General features: G+C 45.5%; 1 non-coding gene and 1 pseudogene across 1 annotated transcript; one reads left to right on the top strand and one right to left on the bottom strand.

Moving 5' to 3' along the window:
- LOC126252730 (uncharacterized) overlaps positions 1 to 20,807 on the top strand; it is a 195,485-nt pseudogene that overhangs the window by 127,389 nt on the left and 47,289 nt on the right.
- Positions 15,388 to 15,462, bottom strand: Trnap-cgg (transfer RNA proline (anticodon CGG)). Its single transcript has one exon. It is a non-coding gene; the product is annotated as a tRNA-Pro (tRNA).

Below are 20,807 nucleotides of genomic sequence, written 5' to 3'. Positions count from 1 at the left end.
AATTTAACCGACAGGAAGAAGTAGCTGTGATATGCAAATGATTAACTTTTCAGAGCATTCACACAAGGTTGGCGCCGGTGGGGACACCTACAACGTGCTGACATGAGGAAAGTTTCAACCGATTTCTCAGACACAAACAGCAGTTGACCGATGTTGCCTGGTGAAACGTTGTTGTGATGCCTCGTGTAAGGAGGAGAAATGCGTACCTTCACGTTTCCGACTTTGATAAAGGTCGGATTGTAGCCTATCACGATTGCGGTTTATCGTACCGCGACATTGCTGCTCGCGTTGTACGAGATCCAATGACTGTTGGCGCAATATGAAATCGGTGGGTTCAGTAGGGTAAAACGGAACGCGGTGCTGGATCCCAACGGCCTCGTATCACTAGCAGTCGAGATGAAAGGCATCTTATTCGCATGGCTGTAACGGATCGTGCACCCACGTCTCGATCCCTGAGTCAACAGGTGGGGACGTTTGCAAGACGACAACCATCTGTACGAACAGTTCGACGACGTTTGCAGCAGTATGGACTATCAGCTCGGAGACCGTGGCTGCGGTTACCCTTGACGCTGCATCACAGACAGGAGCGCCTGCGACGGTGTACTCAACGACGAACCTGGGTGCACGAATGGCAAAACGTCATTTTTTCGGATAAATCCGGGTTCTGTTTACAGCATCATGATGATCGCATCCGTGTTTGGCGACATCGCGGTGAACGCACATTGGAAGCGTGTATTCGTCATCGCCATACTGGCGTATCACCCGGCGTGATGGTATGGGGTGCCATTGGTTACACGTCTCGGTCACCTCTTGTTCGCATTGACGGTACTTTGAACGGTGGACGTTACATTTCAGATGTGTTACGACCCGTGGCGCTACCCTTCATTCGATCGCTGCGAAACCCTACATTTCAGCGGGATAATGCACGACCGCATGTTGCAGGTCTTGTACGGGCCTTTCTGGATACAGAAAATGTTCGACTGCTGCCCTGGCCAGCACATTCTCCAGATATCTCACCAACTGAAAACGTCTGGTCAATGGTGGCCGAGCAACTGGCTCGTCACAATACGCCAGTCACTACGCTTGATGAATTGTGGTATCGTTTTGAAGCTGCATGGGCAGCTGTACCTGTACACGCCATCCAAGCTCTGTTTGACTCTATACCCAGGCGTATCGAGGCCGTTCTTACGGCCAGAGGTGGTTGTTCTGGGTACTGATTTCTCAGGATCTATGCGCCCAAATTGCGTGAAAATGTAATCATATGTCAGTTCTAGTATAATATATTTGTCCTATGAATACCCGTTCGACTGCTGCCCTGGCCAGCACATTCTCCAGATATCTCACCAACTTAAAACGTCTGGTCAATGGTGGCCGAGCAACTGGCTCGTCACAATACGCCAGTCACTACGCTTGATGAATTGTGGTATCTGTTTGACTCTATACCCAGGCGTATCGAGGCCGTTCTTACGGCCAGAGGTGGTTGTTCTGGGTACTGATTTCTCAGGATCTATGCGCCCAAATTGCGTGAAAATGTAATCATATGTCAGTTCTGGTATAATATATTTGTCCTATGAATACCCGTTTATCATCTGCATTTCTTCTTGGTGTAGCAATTTTAATGTCCAGTAGTGTATATATTAGTTCATGACATCGAGTCTTAGAAATTTTCTTTTTCTGACGGGCACACGTCCAAATCGTCCGCTTATAGTAACTTCTCAAAACTCTGCCATCACTCTTCCCGCATCTACCACTACTGGCGGCTCACCTCCAGCTGCCCAACGCTACGCGCTGTTCGCGTCCAACAGCCCAACACTAGCGAATATTCCAACAATGAGTCCAAGCAGCCACAGACTGCACACAATGCAGTCTGCGATTTTCATACAGAGCACTTACGTGGCGTTACCAACATAACAACCTAAACAGCCTACTTACAGTACGGTCTGAAACAGTGCGAGTGGATAGATCCTGGCGCAACGCGCGACCAGCAACGCGTCTAGTGGGGAGCGCGCCGCTTGCCGGCCAGCCACGAACGCGGGTGGTCTAGTCAGAGTAAATATAGCGCCGGAGCCATTCGTTTCCGCGACACGGCGGAGGTCGGGCGCTACGGAGTGACAGCAGAGCGGCGGGGGCGGTGGGGGCGGAGGCGCTTCGGCTGGTGCGATCCGCTCGCTCCGGGCTGCCGTCCAAGGGGCGGCGGTGGAGGGGCGGAAGCTGCAAGGCTCCTGTCGCGCCCAGTTGGAACGTAACAGCTGCGAAGCTGCCCGCCAAAATGTTAGTCACCCTCTTAAGAGGGAAGGCTGGACCGCTGTACACGGGTTCGACAAAAATGTGGATACGGCAAAAACACAACACGTTACCATGCCTAATACGGTACAGCAAACCCGTTGGCTTTCAAAACACCTTCCAGTCGTATTGCTATCGATAGATCCAGGTCCTGTATGGTTATCAAGGAAATCTCACAACAGTGGTAAGTTCAGGTAACGACGATGGAAGTGGACAGCGATAACACACCGTTGTTTGCAAAAGTTCAGTACTCTTTTTTGTTCCTGGACATCGAAAAGGCTTTCGACCGTCTATGACACAACGGCCTCATTCGCAAATTCGGGGACGCGGGGTTCCCCGACGCGCTGGTGGGTCTCATACACTCATACCTCACAGACAGGAGTTTCAACACTGACGTGCAGGGAAAACAATGAACACGACACGGTATACACGCGGGAGTACCCCAGGGGAGCATCCTAGGGCCCCTACTGTTTAACCTCTACATAAACGATCTCCCAACCACACACAACACAACGATGGCAATCCACGCGGATGACACAGCCATCCTCGCGCGAGATTGGAAACCAGCAAACATTACGTCACGCTTACAGACCGCACTCAGAGTGGCTGAGCCTTGGTTAGAGAAATGGCGTGTTAGAGTAAACGTCGATAAGTGCGAAGCCGTTCTGTTCACTAGAAGACCGAAGCAACTGCGCAAACACCGCTACTGCAGACCAATTACTTTACATGTACGCCCAATACGTTTCCGCGAGAAAGTCAAATACCTCGGTGTCTGGCTGGACCGGAAATTACTCTGGGGGGACTACATACAACACACGACCAACCGAGCAAGCGCGAGGCTCAAACAGCTCTACCCTATGCTCAACAGGCGTAGCACACTGAACAGAAGGGTGTCGAGGTCCATGTACACGACACTTATCCGACCCCTGATGACGTACGCAGCTCCAGTCTGGGGATACGCTGCGCCCACACGCCTGCAGATCATACAAAACAAAGTACTCAAAATCATAAGCAATGCTCCACGATACACACGCATCGCGGACCTTCACCGGGAATACCGACTTGAGACTCTCACGGAGGTAGTCCACAAACACACCACAAGACTATACAGAAACTCCAGACATTCGCAGAACCCGTTTATTCTGAATCTGGGGAACTACGACCACAACCATAGATGGAAACATAAAAGACCAAAAGACATACTTGTAAGGACCTAACATCTAAGGCCAAGTACACGCAAACACAACGGTACTGGCTAGCCCCTGTTAATCAGACGCCATTACTGGACATCCAGCTGGAGCACACTTGCCGAATAACTGGCACCACGCAGGGAAGCCGTACCGTACACTGCATGCAGACAAGCTCCACACATCCCCCACACAGTGAGATGATCTATGGCCGATCTCCCACTACTGTATAACGATCTTGATTGTTCCAGGAACGTAGCGGCAGCAGCAACTGGGATACATCGCCATCGCTTGCCACGGTAATGATGCTTCATACCCATACTAACAAACCCAACCTTGCATGAACTATCGCAGCTAGTAAGCCACTACTGCTGTTACTACCCATCCCACTGTCGCAGAGGGTTTTTTCCCAGGGCCCAAGCCTTGGCACTTTTTTTCCCTCTGCTCTTCAAATTGTTACCCTCATTCGCGTTTCGTCCACTATCTATCACCTGATGGACCGTGTTAATGCGTAGTCTTACACAGACGCACGGATAACATCACAGCCCAGCTCCTGTGATCCACCTATTAGATAACTAACATGTTGACGGATGTGACAGTAGAACTTTTGGTCAACACGTTGGTGCGGGCGTGGAGGGGCCCCATCTCTATTTAAAGTGCTATTGAGATCTGGTGAGTGTGGTCGCCACGTGAGATTGGACAATTCATCCTCGTGCTCAGAAAACCAGTCCTGGACGATGCGAGGTGTGTGAACAGGAATCCTGTCGACTTCATATGCCACGTAGCCATTGCGGCACAAACATTATACCATGGGATGAACTTAGAAACGTAACACCTCATTTTTCTTGCAAATGAGAAGGTAATTTGGATTGCATGATTAACTGTTATGTTGTCAGGTAGGATCTATATAAGTAATTTCCCCGTCTGAGCTCTGTAACGTAATTTCCAACATCTTCATGTCAACGTATAACTAATATTACTTCCGTCAATTGGTAGGAACATGTATTGTCAATTTGTTTAGTAACAATTAGGGCTTTTCGTTTCCGAACGGCAGACTAACGGGAGGGATACCAGATATACTGTAATTATGTTTGGAACCTGCAACAGCTTTGTTTATCATACTGTCAGCTTACTATGCTGTTGGCGAACAAAACATCTAATTGCCTCGTATTTATTGTAATTCGTGAAACGAAAGCAGATTAACATTGTAAACGAAGTGTTTATTTGGGCTAGTAAATTACGAGGCTGAGTCAAATGAAAACCTTAAATTTGTAATAACAAATCGAAATTTCGCGCCGTTATCCTGTAAGTTGGTAAGCGTGCTACAAACAGCGTGCAGAATGGCCTGTAGGTGGCAGCATAGTGCAGATGCAGACATACCGTCGCAGTATCAGTATAAATATCGCCGCCCCACTTGCGACTTGCACCAGGGAAGAACAGCGCTCTGTTATTCGGTTTTTGCGTAGTGAAGGTGTGAAACCTATTGAAGTTCATCGACGAATGAGGGTTCAGTACGGTGATGCGTGTTTGTCACAGCAGCAAGTCTACGGATGGAGTAGGAAGTTCGCAAATCGTGTGAATTCAGTGGAAGATGCTCCTCGTCCAGGTCAGGCAGAACGAGTTGCGACTCTACATAACATTGCAGCAGTTTAACCCATCGTGAAAGAAAACCGCCGAGTGACACTGAATGACACTGCAGCATGTTTACAGATTAGTCATGGGTCAGCACACTACATTGTGCATGATGTGCTCCAGTTTCAAAAAGTGTCTGCAAGATGGGTGCCACGGCAGCTGACTCCTGAAATGAGACAACGACTTGTTGATGCTTGTGAACATCTTCGGTGCTTTGAACGAGAATGTGATGGCTTCCTTGCAAGAATCGTTACTGGGGACGAAACCTGGGTTCACTTCCACCAACCGGAAACGAAGAGAGCGATCAAGGAATGGCGCCATTCCTCATCAGCAAAACCAAAGAAGTTTGGAACAGAACCATCAGCAGGGAAGGTTATGCTGACTCTCTTTCGGAACGAAAAAGACGTCATTTTGGAGCATTACATGCCTAGAGGGCATCAAACACAGAGCTCCTAAAAAATCATCTGCGGCCTGCAACCAAATCAAAGCGACGTGGATTGCTGTCAGCAGGTGTCCTTTTGCAACATGACAATGCAAGGCCCCACACTGCCCGTACAACAGTTGCAACAATCACAGACCTGCATTTTGGGTGTCTTCCTCTTCCACCGTACTCACCAGATCATGCCCCAAGTGATTTCCATGTGTTTGGACCACTCAAAGGCGCAATGGGAGGAAAGAAGTTCTGTTCTGATGAAGAGGTACGCCACGCGGTGCATGAGTGGTTGCGCGGTCTACCAAAAGAATTTTTTTCTAAAGAAACTTATGCACTTTGTAAGTGCTGGACGACTTGCATTGAGCGTGGGGGAGATTATGTTTAAAAGCCATACAGCTTTGTACCACTTCTGCAGAATAAATAATATTTTTAAAAAATATTTAATGTTTTCATTTGACTCACCCTCGTATATATAGAAATTCTATTCACAGTAAAAACTAATGTAATTTACTCATGTTTGAAACAGGAAACATGGTAGGAATATTGGGATGATATAGTATCAGTGTAATTAGTAAAAATGTGAACAGGATTGTTTATTCGTATCGTTTCACTTATATTTCCACGAGAACAAAAGACCTGTAAGCGTATTTGTATCTTATTGCACGATTTTATGTTGTATCCACTGGATGATAAAATCTTTGGTAATTATGAAGAAGATCTGTGACTGGAATTAGCCAATTTACTATAAGCAACACTACACTGATTGTTAGGAAGAGTACATGAAGCCCGCGAGAAATCGATTGGAAAGTCCGACCCGTTGTTACATCTTGAGCAGCACTGTGTGACTTAATAAATTGTACACCTGAAACATCAGCTGACTTCTCACGTATTTTGAGAACCAGGGTGTTCTCTGGACTTGCTTCACTTAACAAACTTACAGCCGCAGTCATCTGCAGCGAAGCATCGAAAAGAAGGTTAAGTTCTGGTCAACGTGTATTATTTTGAACAAACTGAGTTACACTCAACCGAATTTAAGAACATTTATTTCAGCTACTGCCGTCAAAAATCAATATTTAGTAAAGGAGTTTATTTTGAATTATTTTCTTTAGACAACATTTATCCCCAGCAAGGCGGTTACACCGCAACCTGATCAATGTGGCCGAATAATACTTGGCAGTAATGCGACCTTGCCTGGTAAAAATGCGGCCGATGGAATACCAAGACATGCCTGCCCAAATCATCGTCGAACTCCCGCCATGTTCCGCTCATGGGACGTAAACTCGGCCAGAAGTTGGGAACGGTTTGAATCAAGACTCATCCGATCAAGTGATATTCTTCCACTGCTCCACAGTCCAGGTTTTTTATGTGTTCACATCGAGGTAATAGAATCTATCTCCTCTGGTTCAAAGACTATGTAAGCTAGCCAGTATCGATTTCGTCTCGCGCTGGCTGGGTATATAGCACAAGTCTGTAGCAAGCAGGGGGAGTGGGAAGGGGGGGGGGGGGGGGGGACGGAACTGAGCGACCAGGAGGCGCAGCTGTCGAGCGCTGCGGCTGCAGAGATAGGCGAGTGACGGTTGGACTGCCTTGGTGTTAACACCGGATGATGATCTGCTCTCCGGCCCTTAGTTATGGGGCTCCGTTTCCATCTGCTGGAGTTTCCGTCTTACCGATAATCTTTCTAGTGAGCATCATTCCAACGACAACTGTGGTTATCGCAAAAATTAAAGAATTGCGCAGGCTCGTTCGTCGTATAAAAATTGTCTCAGTTCAGATCCAGATTATGATACTGGTGCTGCTCATTACTTGTCGTTAATTAATATTCGACTAAGCCGGGACATGCTAATTGGTTGCGAAAGAGGCATTTTTGTTTTCGTATGTGTATATCAGTAGTGTATGTGTATATCATTAGTTAAAGAGAGATGTGTAATTGTTAAGGTTTTTTACTCGTAATCAAGTTGTAGGGTTGTTTTCTTAATTGTATGGCCACTATTTTATTGTGTTTTATTTGCATGTTAAAGACTGCAACATATAAGGCCGTGCATAGAAATGTTTCTAATAGCAGATTTCTGTGTGTTCTAGAAGGCTTTCTTGTTCTGGTTTCAGTGTTTATGTACCTTGGCCCGAAGGAGCACGCGTGTCGTGTGGGTCCGTTCGGAGAGCAAGAAGGGCATGTGTCCAGAGCAGGACTGTAAAATTCTAAATTGTATTTTCTTCCTGTAATTTAGCACTCTTATAATTGTCTGAGTAGCTTATGCTTAAATGTGTGGTAATTAAGCTTGCAGAAATTTTGCTTTGTTCAAGGTTTACTAAGATAAAGTTGAACGTTTATTAATTGGGTGAATATTTTTCGAAAGCCTTTGCTTAAATTTTTGGTGTTACTGAAATGGTTTAAAGAGAATTTGATAGTGATCGTATTTATTTCAGAATTTGTTTGCTAAAGGATAAAGAGTGTAATGAATGTAAATTGTACAGTATATTTTTTTGAGTACCAAGGAATATGAAATCTACTCTGTAGGAATCAGCATGGGTTTAGAAAAAGACGGTCGTGCGAAACCCAGCTCGCGCTATTCGTCCACGAGACTCAGAGGGCCATTGACACGGGTTCGCAGGTAGATACTGTGTTTCTTGACTTCCGCAAGGCGTTCGATACAGTTCCCCACAGTCGTTTAACGAACAAAGTAAGAGCATATGGACTATCAGACCAATTCTGTGATTGGATTGAAGAGTTCCTAGATAACAGAACGCAGCATGTCATTCTCAATGGAGAGAAGTCTTCCGAAGTAAGAGTGATTTCAGGTGTGCCGCAGGGTAGTGTCATAGGACCGTTGCTATTCACAATATACATAAATGACCTTGTGGATGACATCGGAAGTTCACTGAGGCTTTTTGCAGATGATGCTGTGGTGTATCGAGATGTTGTAACAATGGAAAATTGTACTGAAATGCAGGAGGATCTGCAGCGAATTGACGCATGGTGCAGGGAATGGCAATTGAATCTGAATGTAGACAAGTGTAATGTGCTGCGAATACATAGAAAGATAGATCCCTTATTATTTAGCTACAAAATAGCAGGTCAGCAACTGGAAGCAGTTAATTCCATAAATTATCTGGGAGTACGCATTAGGAGTGATTTAAAATGGAATGATCATATAAAGTTGATCGTCGGTAAAGCAGATGCCAGACTGAGATTCATTGGAAGAATCTTAAGGAAATGCAATCCGAAAACAAAGGAAGTAGGTTACAGTACGCTTGTTCGCCCACTGCTTGAATACTGCTCAGCAGTGTGGGATCTGTACCATATAGGGTTGATAGAAGAGATAGAGAAGATCCAACGGAGAGCAGCGCGCTTCGTTACAGGATCATTTAGTAATCGCGAAAGCGTTACGGAGATGATAGATAAACTCCAGTGGAAGACTCTGCGGGAGAGACGCTCAGTAGCTCGGTACGGGCTTTTGTTAAAGTTTCGAGAACATACCTTCACCGAAGAGTCAAGCAGTATATTGCTCCCTCCTACGTATATCTCGCGAAGAGACCATGAGGATAAAATCAGAGAGATTAGAGCCCACACAGAAGCATACCGACAATCCTTCTTTCCACGAACGATACGAGACTGGAATAGAAGGGAGAACCGATAGAGGTACTCAGGGTACCCTCCGCCACACACCGTCAGGTGACTTGCGGAGTATGGATGTAGATGTAGATGTAGATGTAGATGAACATGTGCTGAGGAACTACACTATAATAAAATTTATTCTATGTGCAAACTTGGGCCTAGTCCTTCCTTAATCGAAAGTGGGAGCCTGTTCTAAAGAATTTAAGTCATCGCTTCAGTTTTATAGCTTCTGCACCACATCTTCCTGCTACAGGCATTTGCACCACTGATGGGTGGTTTTGGAATTCCAACCCGTCCTTCAGCTCCCAGGTTATGCAGCCCCCTTCGTTTTGTTTTGGTGCTGACAGCGTTCTCGAATGCGACATTCACTTCTGCAGTGACATTTGCAGATACTGTCCTCTTATTTTTCATCACAATCCTCTTCACTAACAATATGTCACCATCACACAACACATATATCTGTCCGTGCTGTGACTTAGCGAGTTACGTTTTTCCACTTTCCATGTATAAGTCTTCGATACGGTTTCTCTTGAAACACCAAACATTTAGGTTCCTTTGATGACGGAAGTACCCACCATATGGGCACCAAAAAGTTGTCCACGTTCGAATTCACTTAACTCCGACGTAATGCACTCACAGCTTTACAGAATACTGTCCTGACCACGATTGACACTTGCAATGTATTGAGGACACTGAGTAAGCGCAATCTGTAGTCTCGGCTAGCATCTGCATTTCAATACTTCGCTGCAGATGACTGCGCCTGAAAATTTCTTAAGTGAAGAAAGGCCAGAGAACACCCTGGTTCTCAAAATACTTGAGAAGTCAGCTAATGTTTGAGGTGTACAATTTATTAAGTCACACAGTGCTGCTCAAGATGTAACATCGCACTGGACTACTATTTATTTATTTATTTATTGTTCCGTGGGACCAAATTAAGGAGAAGTCTCCATGGTCATGGAACGAGTCAATACATGAAATTATAACACGATAGTAGAAACATAAAATGAAATACAAGAAACGTATTCAGGAGACAATTCGTAAGTTTAAATAAAGAAAATCAACAATGTAACATTGGAATTTGCTTAATTTTTCAGCTCTTCCAGGAGCTCCTCGACAGAATAGAAGGAGTGAGCCATGAGGAAACTCTCCAGTTTAGACTTAAAAGCGTTTGGGCTACTACTAACATTTTTGAGTTCTTGTGGTAGCTTATTGAAAATCGATGCAGCAAAATAGTGCACTCCTTTCTGAACAAGAGTCAAGGAAGTGCATTCCACATGCAGATTTGATTTCTGCCTAGTATTAACTGAGTGAAAGCTGCTAACTCTTGGGAATAAGGTAATATTGCTAACAACAAACGACATTAAAGAAAATATATACTGTGAGGGCAATGTCAGAATTCCCAGACTATTCAATAGGGGTCGACAAGGGGTTCTCGAACTTACACCACATATAGCTCGAACAGCCCGTTTTTGAGCGAAAAATACCCTTTTTGAATCAGAAGAATTACCCCAAAAAATAATACCATATGAAATAAGCGTATGAAAATATGCGAAGTAGACTACTTTTCGTGTTGAAATGTCACTTATTTCAGATACTGTTCTAATGGTAAATAAAGTAGCATTTAGTTTCTGACTTTTCAATCGATTACTCACGGGCTTCAATGTACTCTTCCTAACAATCGGTTTATTGTTGCGTTCAGTAAATTGGCTAATTCCAGTCACAGATCTTCTTGATAATTACCAAAGATTTTATCATCCAGTGGATACAACAGAAAATCGTGGAATAAGATACAAATACACTTACAGATCTTTTGTTCTCATGGAAAAATAAGTGAAACGATGCGAGGAAACAACCCTGTTTACATTTTTACTAATTATACCAATACTATATTATCCCAAATATTCCTACCATGTTTCCTGTTTCAGACATGAGTAAGTTGCATTAGTTTTTAGTGTGAACAAAATTTGTATATATAATTTAGTAGGCCAAATAAACACTTTGTTTACATTGTTAATCTGGTTTCGTTTCACGAATTACAATACATACGAAGTAATTAGATGTTGTGTTCCCCAATAGCATAGTAAGCTGACAGTATGATAAACAAAGTTAGTGTAAGTTTCAAACATTATAATTACAGTATATCTGGTATCTCTCCCGTCAGTCTACCGTTCGAAAATGAAAAGCCCTAATTGCTACCAAAAAAATTGACAATACATGTTCCTACCAATTGACGGAAGTAATATTCGTCACGGTGTTAACACATTTTCGTCGATCACCTGTAGACGCACAGCGAAGAGTTGGGTTTCAACCCACGACACTGGTTCAATGTCTGTTACACGAGATCCGTTCAAAAAATTTCGCAAATGTAGACCCAGGTCTCATCACCATTATGTGTCTCTTAGGGAACATCTCGTTCCCATTTGCGCGATGCAAAAGCTCTTCACGGATTGTAAGCCGAAGGACTTTGTGTCTTGATTCATGAGCCATGGGATGAATCTCGCGGCAGTACAATGCATTCCAAGATGCTGTGTCGGGATTTCATGACACGATCCAACTGAAATGTTACATTTTTCAGCACTTTCTCGGGAGGTCAGTGTACAGAATAACTAATAATTGGCTTGCACCATTTCGTTGACGTTGCTGCCATGAGCGTCGTCAATAGACGTCGAAGGGCATCCAGAACGACGGTCATCTTTGTGAGGTAACGGGTGGCAGCTTGAAAATCAGTGGATCAGTTTTGCGCGTGGTCGCAGGAGAGAAATATTTCGTAGTGCCAACTTGTGCACTTGTGAGATTTCCGTGGCTTCTGCAATGAAGAGGCAGTATGCGTTTAGAAGTGAATATCTTGCGAGCTATGTTGTTGTTTATGACAAATTACGTTAAGCAGGAATCTATTGTTTCCCTGTTATTAAACTTATACTTTATTTAATTGCTGGACCATCGACACCAAAAAGTGTTTTGCATTAATAAACGGCATTCTTAAAGGTACTTCTGCTATCGTACTCATCGTTTAAAGTCGTTAAAAATTGTACCTGCAGATTTTATTTAATTGAAATCTTCGATTTATAAAATTCTGTGTGACATTTCAAAATTTGTAATTGCCGAGGGATAGGAACCTTCGATCATTCGATTCATGTGTATTTCGTATTGTATACTGTAGAGTCAGCAGTATTTGGCTTGCAATGCTGCAACTACGTATCCCAGCCCCTAGACAACGAAACCAGTCAAAACTTTTAATATTTCATCTCTGAGTCTGTGGGTACGTACACTCCTGGAAACTGAAATACGAACACCGTGAATTCATTGTCCCAGGAAGGGGAAACTTTATTGACACATTCCTGGGGTCAGATACATCACATGATCACACTGACAGAACCACAGGCACATAGACACAGGCAACAGAGCATGCACAATGTCGGCACTAGTACAGTGTATATCCACCTTTCGCAGCAATGCAGGCTGCTATTCTCCCATGGAGACGATCGTAGAGATGCTGGATGTAGTACTGTGGAACGGCTTGCCATGCCATTTCCACCTGGCGCCTCAGTTGGACCAGCGTTCGTGCTGGACGTGCAGACCGCGTGAGACGACGCTTCATCCAGTCCCAAACATGCTCGATGGGGGACAGATCCGGAGATCTTGCTGGCCAGGGTAGTTGACTTACACCTTCTAGAGCACGTTGGGTGGCACGGGATACATGCGGACGTGCATTGTCCTGTTGGAACAGCAAGTTCCCTTGCCGATCTAGGAATGGTAGAACGATGGGTTCGATGACGGTTTGGATGTACCGTGCACTATTCAGTGTCCCCTCGACGATCACCAGAGGTGTACGGCCAGTGTAGGAGATCGCTCCCCACACCATGATGCCGGGTGTTGGCCCTGTGTGCCTCGGTCGTATGCAGTCCTGATTGTGGCGTTCACCTGCACGGCGCCAAACACGCATACGACCATCATTGGCACCAAGGCAGAAGCGACTCTCATCGCTGAAGACGACACGTCTCCATTCGTCCCTCCATTCACGCCTGTCGCGACACCACTGGAGGCAGGCTGCACGATGTTGGGGCGTGGGCGGAAGACGGCCTAACGGTGTGCGGGACCGTAGCCCAGCTTCATGGAGACGGTTGCGAATGGTCCTCGCCGATACCCCAGGAGCAACAGTGTCCCTAATTTGCTGGGAAGTGGCGGTGCGGTCCCCTACGGCACTGCGTAGGATCCTACGGTCTTGGCGTGCATCCGTGCGTCGCTGCGGTCCGGTCCCAGGTCGACGGGCACGTGCACCTTCCGCCGACCACTGGCGACAACATCGATGTACTGTGGAGACCTCACGCCCCACGTGTTGAGCAATTCGGCGGTACGTCCACCCGGCCTCCCGCATGCCCACTATACGCCCTCGCTCAAAGTCCGTCAACTGCACATACGGTTCACGTCCACGCTGTCACGGCATGCTACCAGTGTTAAAGACTGCGATGGAGCTCCGTATGCCACGGCAAACTGGCTGACACCGACGGCGGCGGTGCACAAATGCTGCGCAGCTAGCGCCATTCGACGGCCAACACCGCGGTTCCTGGTGTGTCCGCTGTGCCGTGCGTGTGATCATTGCTTGTACAGCCGTCTCGCAGTGTCCGGAGCAAGTATGGTGGGTCTGACACACCGGTGTCAATGTGTTATTTTTCCCATTTCCAGGAGTGTAGTTGAGGGCCACCACCACATCATTTCATTCAAATTTGAAAGCCTGCATCTTTAGCTTACGTCCGGCCAGTTTTAAACACTGTGAACCATTCGTAACACCGAGTAGGTTTAAGCACTCTTTACTGTTGTGTATCCATGAAGGTTTTCTTAAGTTTCACGCAAAATTTAATGCAGCCGTGTTGCTCCTTTAACTCTGCCTTCTCGAAATTCGCAATTTGTGCGACACAACGTTCTACTCAATACAGCACTGAACAATAACTAACAGACATGCAACAATGAAACTTCTGACATTTAAGCGTTAAATACAGTCGGGGTCTCGGACTCGTGAGCACATCAGTTGGACCTTACACTAATGGAAAGCCGTGGCCTGGTCAGATGAGGCCCCATTTCAGTTGGTAAGAGCCGATGGTAGCGTCCGAGTGTCGAGTGTGCTGCAGACCTCACGAAACCATGGATCCCAGTTGTCAACAAGACATTTTGTAAACCGGTGCTGGCTCCATAATGGTGTTGTCTGTATTTACATGAAATAGACTGGATCCTCTGGTCCAACTGGACTGATCATTGACTGGAAATTGTTATGTTTGGCTAGTTGAGGGCCATTTGCAGCCATTCATGGACTCATATTTGCAAACAACAATGGAATTTTTATGGATGACAATGGGCCATGACACGGTACCACAATTGTTCGCGTTTGGTTTGAAGAACATTCTGGACAATTATGGCGAATGATTTGGCCATCCAAATCGCCCGACATGAATCCCATCGAACATTTGTGGGACACAATCGGGAGATCACAAAATCCTGCACCGGCAACACTTTCTCAGTTATGGACGGCGACAGAGGCTGCAGGCTGCATGGCTCAATATTTCTACACGGAACTTTCAAGTCCTGCTGAGTTGCTGCCCTACGCCGGTCAAAAAGATGTCCGACACGATATTAGAAAGTATCCCATGACATTAGTCACCTCAGTGTAAACACTTACTTTCTAGTGCGAGCTTCGATCTATTTTACTACGATGGCCATTTCTCCCTATGTAAGTGGGAGGCAATAAAATAATTTCGCATTCGGAGCAGGAACTTGGTGATTGAAATTTCGCGAAAAGATCTTTCCGCAACGGAAAACCCCATTGTTTTGATGACTGCCACCCAAACTGGCGTATCATATTCGAGACATTCTTTCCCCTATTTCATGATAATACAAAACGAGCTCCCCTTCCTTGCATTTCTTCCACGTCGTCCGTCAGTGTTGTCTGTAAGGGTTACATGCCGCATGCCAATACTCCAGAAGAGCCGGCCGGAGTGGCCGAGCGGTTCTAGACGCTTCGAATCCTGCCTAGGGCATGGATGTGTGTGATGTCCTTAGGTTAGTTAGGTTTAAGTAGTTTAGTCTAGAGGACTGATGACCTCAGCAGTTAAGGCCCAAAGTGCTCAGAGCCATTTCAACCAACACTCCAGAAGAGGAACAACAAGCGTAGTGTAGGCAGAATGAGATTTTCACTGTGCAGCGGAGTGTGCGCTGATATCAAACTTCCTTGCAGATTAAAACTGTGTCCCGGACCGAGACTCGAACTCGGGACCTTTGCCTTCCGCGGGCAAGTGCTCTACCGACTGAGCTACCCAAGCACGATTCACGCCCCGTCCTCACAGCTTTACTTCTGCCAATACCTCGTCTCCTACCTTGCAAACTTTACAGAAGTGAGGATGGGGTGTGAGTCGTGCTTGGGTAGTTCAGTTGGTAGAGCACTTGCCCGCGAAAGGCAAGGGCCCGAGTTCGAGTCTCGGTGCGGCACACAGCTTTAATATGCCAGGAAGTTTCATATCAGCCCACACTCCGCTACGGAGTGAAAATTCTCATTCTGGAAACATCCCCAAAGCTGTGGCTAAGCCATGTCTCCGCAATATCCTTTCTTTCAGGGGTGCTAGTTCTGCAAGGTTCGTAGGAGAGCTTCTGTAAAGTTTGAAAGGTAGGAGACGAGGTACTGGCAGAAGTAAAGCCGTGAGGACGGGGCGTGAGTCGTGCTTGGGTAGCTCAGTTCGTAGAACACCTGCCCGCGAAGTGCAAAGGTCCCGAGTTCGAGTCTCGGTCCGCCACACAGTTTTAATCTGCCAGGAAGTTTCATATCAGCGCACACTCCGCTGCAGAGTGAAAATCTTGTTCTGGAAACACCCCCAAGGCTGTGGCTAAGCCATGTCTCCGCAATATCCTTTCTTTCAGGGGTGGAAGTTCTGCAAGGTTCGCAGGAGAGCTTCTGTAAGGTTTGGAAGGTAGGAGACGAGGTACTGGCAGAAGTAAGGCTGTGAGGACGGGGCGTGAGTCGTGCTTGGGTAGCTCAGTTGGTAGAGCACCTGCCGGCGAAAGGTAAAGGTCCCGAGTTCGAGTCTTGGTCCGGGACACAGTTTTAATCTGCCAGGAAGTTTCGTTGTGTAGGCAGTCTTTTTAGTACACCTGTTGCGTCTTCTAAGCGTTTATCAGTAAAGCGTAGTCTTCGGTTTGCCTTTCCACAACATTACCTGTGTGATCGTTCCAGTTTAGATTCTTCGTAATGGTAATTAATACGTATTTAGTCGAATTAACAGCCTGTAAATTTGTGTGACATCGTGCAACCGAAATTTAATAGATTTCTTTTCGTACTCATGTGATTGACTTCACGCTTTTCCTCACTGAGAGGCACTTGTCACTTTTCACACCATACAGATTTTGTCTAAACCATTGCGCAATTGGTAAATGACAGCATCATTTTCAAACAATTTCACAGTGCTGCAATCTGAGAGGGCTGCTCAGATTGCCTTCTAAATCGTTTCTATAGACTAGGAACAGCAGAGGACCTATAACTGTTCCTTGGGGAATGCCGGATATCATTTTTGTTTGACTCATTGATCTTCCGTCGATTACAACGTTCTGTGACCTTTCTGACCGAAAATCACGAATCTAGTCTCACAAATGAAGCGATATCCAATAGGCAACCAATTTGGTTGGAAGTCTGTTGTGAGGTAGGTGTCAAAAGCCTTCTGTAAATCTAGAAATATGGTATTAGTTAAGATCCCACGTCCATAGCACTCACTACCTCATGCGGATGTAGAGCTAGTTGTGTTTTATAAAAAATGGTTCAAATGGCTCTGAGCACTATGGGACTTAACATCTGAGGCCGTCAGTCCCCTAGAACTTAGAACTATTTAAGCCTAACTAACCTAAGGACATCACACTCATCCATACTCGAGGCAGGATTCGAACCTGCGACCGTAGCAGTCGCGCATTTCCGGACTGAAGCGTCTAGAACCGCTCGGTCACAGCGGACGGCTGTGTTTTAAAGAACGATATTTTCTGGTTTCCTGTTCGCTATTGGTCAATAAATGGTTTTCTCCGAGATAATTCATAATGTTCGAATAGAATATATGTTCCATAATTCTAAATCGACGTCAGTGAGAAGCGTCCATAATTCATCAGACTTCCACTTCCTTTCTGGAATATTGGTGTGACCTGAGAAACTTTCCAGTCTTTTGGTACGGAGCTTTCGTTCGGTACGGAGCTTTCGTCGTACGAGTGGCGGTATATGTTTGCTATGTATGGGGGCTATTGTTCAAAAATGGTTCAAATGGCTCTGAGCACTATGGGACTTAACATCTATGGTCATCAGTCCCCTAGAACTTAGAACTACTGAAACCTAACTAACCTAAGGACAGCACACAACACCCAGCCATCACGAGGCAGAGAAAATCCCTGACCCCGCCGGGAATCGAACCCGGGAACCCGGGCGTGGGAAGCGAGAACGCTACCGCACGACCACGAGCTGCGGGCTGGGGCTATTGTACTAGCATACATTGAAGGGAACGTAATTTGTATATTTTTACTGGAAGACTTGCCTTTATTAAGTGATTTAAGATGCTTCGCTACTTGGAGATATTTACTTTTAAGTTGTGGCAGCTGTTCTCGATGCAAACTCTGTAATATTTACTTCGTCTGCTTTGATGAGCCGGCCGGTGTGGCCGAACGGTTCTAGGCGCTTCATTCCGGAACCATGCTGCTGCTACGGTCGCAGGTTCGAATCCTGCCTCGGGCATGGCTGTGTGTAATGTCCTTAGGTTAGTTAGGTTTAAGTAGTTCTAAGTTCTAGGGGACTGATGACCTCAGATATTAAGTCCCATAGTGCTCAGAGCCATTTGAACCATTTTTTTGCTTTGGTAAAGGAATTTCGGAAAACTCAGTTTAATAATTCCGCTTTCGTGACGCTTTCATCAGAAATATTACCACTGGCATCGTGCAGTGAAGGTATTTATTGTGTCTTAGCACTGCTGTACTTTACATACGGTCAGATTCTCTTTGGATTTTCTGCCAGTTTTCGAGACAGAGTTTCGTTGCGGAAGCTTTTAAAAGCATCTCGCATTGAAGTCTGTGCTAAGTTTCGAGCTTCTGCAAAACATCACCAATCTTGAAGATTTTTGTTCTTTTAAATTTGGCATGCTTTTTTCGTTGCTTCTGCAACAATGTTCCGACCTGTTTTGTGTACCATTGGGGACCAGTGCCATCTCTTATTAATTTATTCGGTATAAATCTCTGAATTGACGTAGATATTATTTTCCTAAATTTAAGCCATATTTGGCCTACTCTTGTATAATTATTTGGAAAACAGTAGAAACTGTCTCCTACCAAAGCGTTAAGCGAATTGTTATCAGCTTTTTACATAGACATATTTTGCATTTACTTCTTGTGGACTTGGATGTTGCGTCGGTCAGCCTCGCTGCAACCACCTTGTGGTCACTAATCCCTGTATCCGTCTTGATGCTCCCTATATGCTCAGGATTGTTTGCTGCTAAGAGGTCAAGTATGTTTTCGCAACCATTTAGAGTGGCCTTCTGATCTAATTGGTCAAAATAATTTTCGGAGAAAGCATTTAATACAATATCTGACGATGTTTTTTAGCTGCCACCGAGTTTGAATATGTATTTTCTGCAATATATCGAAGGTAGATTGAAGTCACCACCAAATACAACTGTATGAATGCGACACCTATTTGAGACGATGCTCGAGTTTTCTTTAAACTCTACGTCAACTGAAACATCTGAGTCGGGGAATCGATAAAAGGTATCAATTATTAATTTATTCCGGTTGTCAAGTATAACATGTGTCCAGATTAACTCACAGGAACTATCTACTTCACTTTCGCAGCAAGATAAACTTCTTCCAATAGCACAAACTGGCCGTCACCGGCTGAATTTAATCTATCCTTTCTGAACTCCGTCGGGTCTTTGTCCTTTACTCCCGGCTTCAGCCAGCTTTCGGTACCTATAAAGACTTGAACCTCATTGCTTTCTATTAACGGTTGGAGCTCTTGTTATTTCCAAACACAGCTACAACAATTTTTAACTACTCATACAATAATTAATGTTGCTGTGTCTACCCTTTTCCTGTGTTCGCCGCACGCCATTTGCAACTGAAGCCCTTTCTGTACTTTACCGATAATCTGTTACCTAGAAACCTGCCCAGTCCATTCCACATGGCCCACGGTACCCATGTAGCACCTCCTGTGTGTAGTGGACCTCTGATCTATTAAGCGGAACCCGAAACCATGTCACCCTATGGCGTAAGTTGAGACATCTACAATCTATATGGTCGCAGAACCATCTGAGTCTCTGATCCATACCCGCCTCTCGGCTCTGTATCAAAGCTCCGCAATCGATACAGATGGTGAGTTCTGCCTTCATCTCACAATCAAGACTAGCAGTGTTTACCACTTCAGTTAGCCGCCCAGAACCAGAGAGAAAATATTTGTTCCCATCCAAAGTGACACACATCGTTAGTAGCAATGTGAGCCATCACCTGCAGTTGGTTGCATCCTATGCTCCTCATAACATGTGTAAGCACTAGTTCTTACCTGGAATTATTCCTCTCGGTATGCACTTAGAGTGTACACTGGATTTCTTCCCCTTCTTGGCAGCCATATCCCTTAAGAGCCCCATTACACACCTGACATTGGAGCTCCCAATTACCAGTAATCCCATTCTCTGTCAATGCCCATATATTGCGGTGTGAGAGGCTTCCTCTGGAACAGGATGAGCGACTGCATCTGGCTCAGGATCTTTGTCAGCCACAGATAGTGACCAAACATCTGACAAACTGGGGAGGCCCTTTGATCAGCCCCCTGGAAAGTCCTTCTCAGCCTACCACACCTTGCAACAACCTCCCATTCAACCACAGCTGAGGGGTCATCCTCAATGCAGGCCATAAAGAAAGCAATCACAGTAGTGGGCCAATCGAGGGACATGAGGGTCGTGCTGGACATACCTTCCATCCCCACATTCAGCCTCCCCACCGTGATGGTCACTGGCGAGCCTCAAGCTTCGTGACCGAAGTCAGCACCACCTGGAGTTGTCAGCAAAGGGTCACTAACTCAGCCTGCATCTGAATGCAGAAATCATAGCGCCCATCCATACTAAAGACGGTGGATATATACACTACATAGTTATAAATACGCTGATCTGTGGCTACTGTGTACACGGATGAGCAAGAAATTAAAAAATTCACTCTAAAACGCAAACAGAAAATAAGAAACAAGTCACTTCTTGTTATTAGAAGCTCGTTACAACTCACAAACGAAACGTTGTCCTCTAAAGCGCCGCTCACGACACTGGAAGTGCTGCGTAGCTAAGGAGTTCTACAACTGAAACTGACCGCTGACACGAACAAAAACTACACTTAACGCGGCACTGTGGCCACTAGATATACAAACACACAAGAAATGTAAGAATTTATACTAAATACACACAGAAAATAGAAAATTAAGTCATTTACTGTTATTAGAAGCTCATTGCTCTCATGTGCTGACAGGGTTTGCGAGTGCGACGTTCAGTTCTACAGTGACGTTTACAGCTGCCGTCCCCTTATTTCTGGTTACAGTGCTCTTCAGCGACCGTCCTTCACCATAACTCAACACACAGCTTCGTCCGCGTTGGTGACTGGCCGGATTAAGTTT

This window comes from Schistocerca nitens, chromosome 4, assembly GCF_023898315.1.
Source record: "Schistocerca nitens isolate TAMUIC-IGC-003100 chromosome 4, iqSchNite1.1, whole genome shotgun sequence".
Classification (NCBI taxonomy): Eukaryota; Metazoa; Arthropoda; class Insecta; order Orthoptera; family Acrididae; genus Schistocerca; species Schistocerca nitens.
Note: the sequence above shows the minus strand (reverse complement) of the source record. Positions and strands in the feature narration are given on the sequence as shown.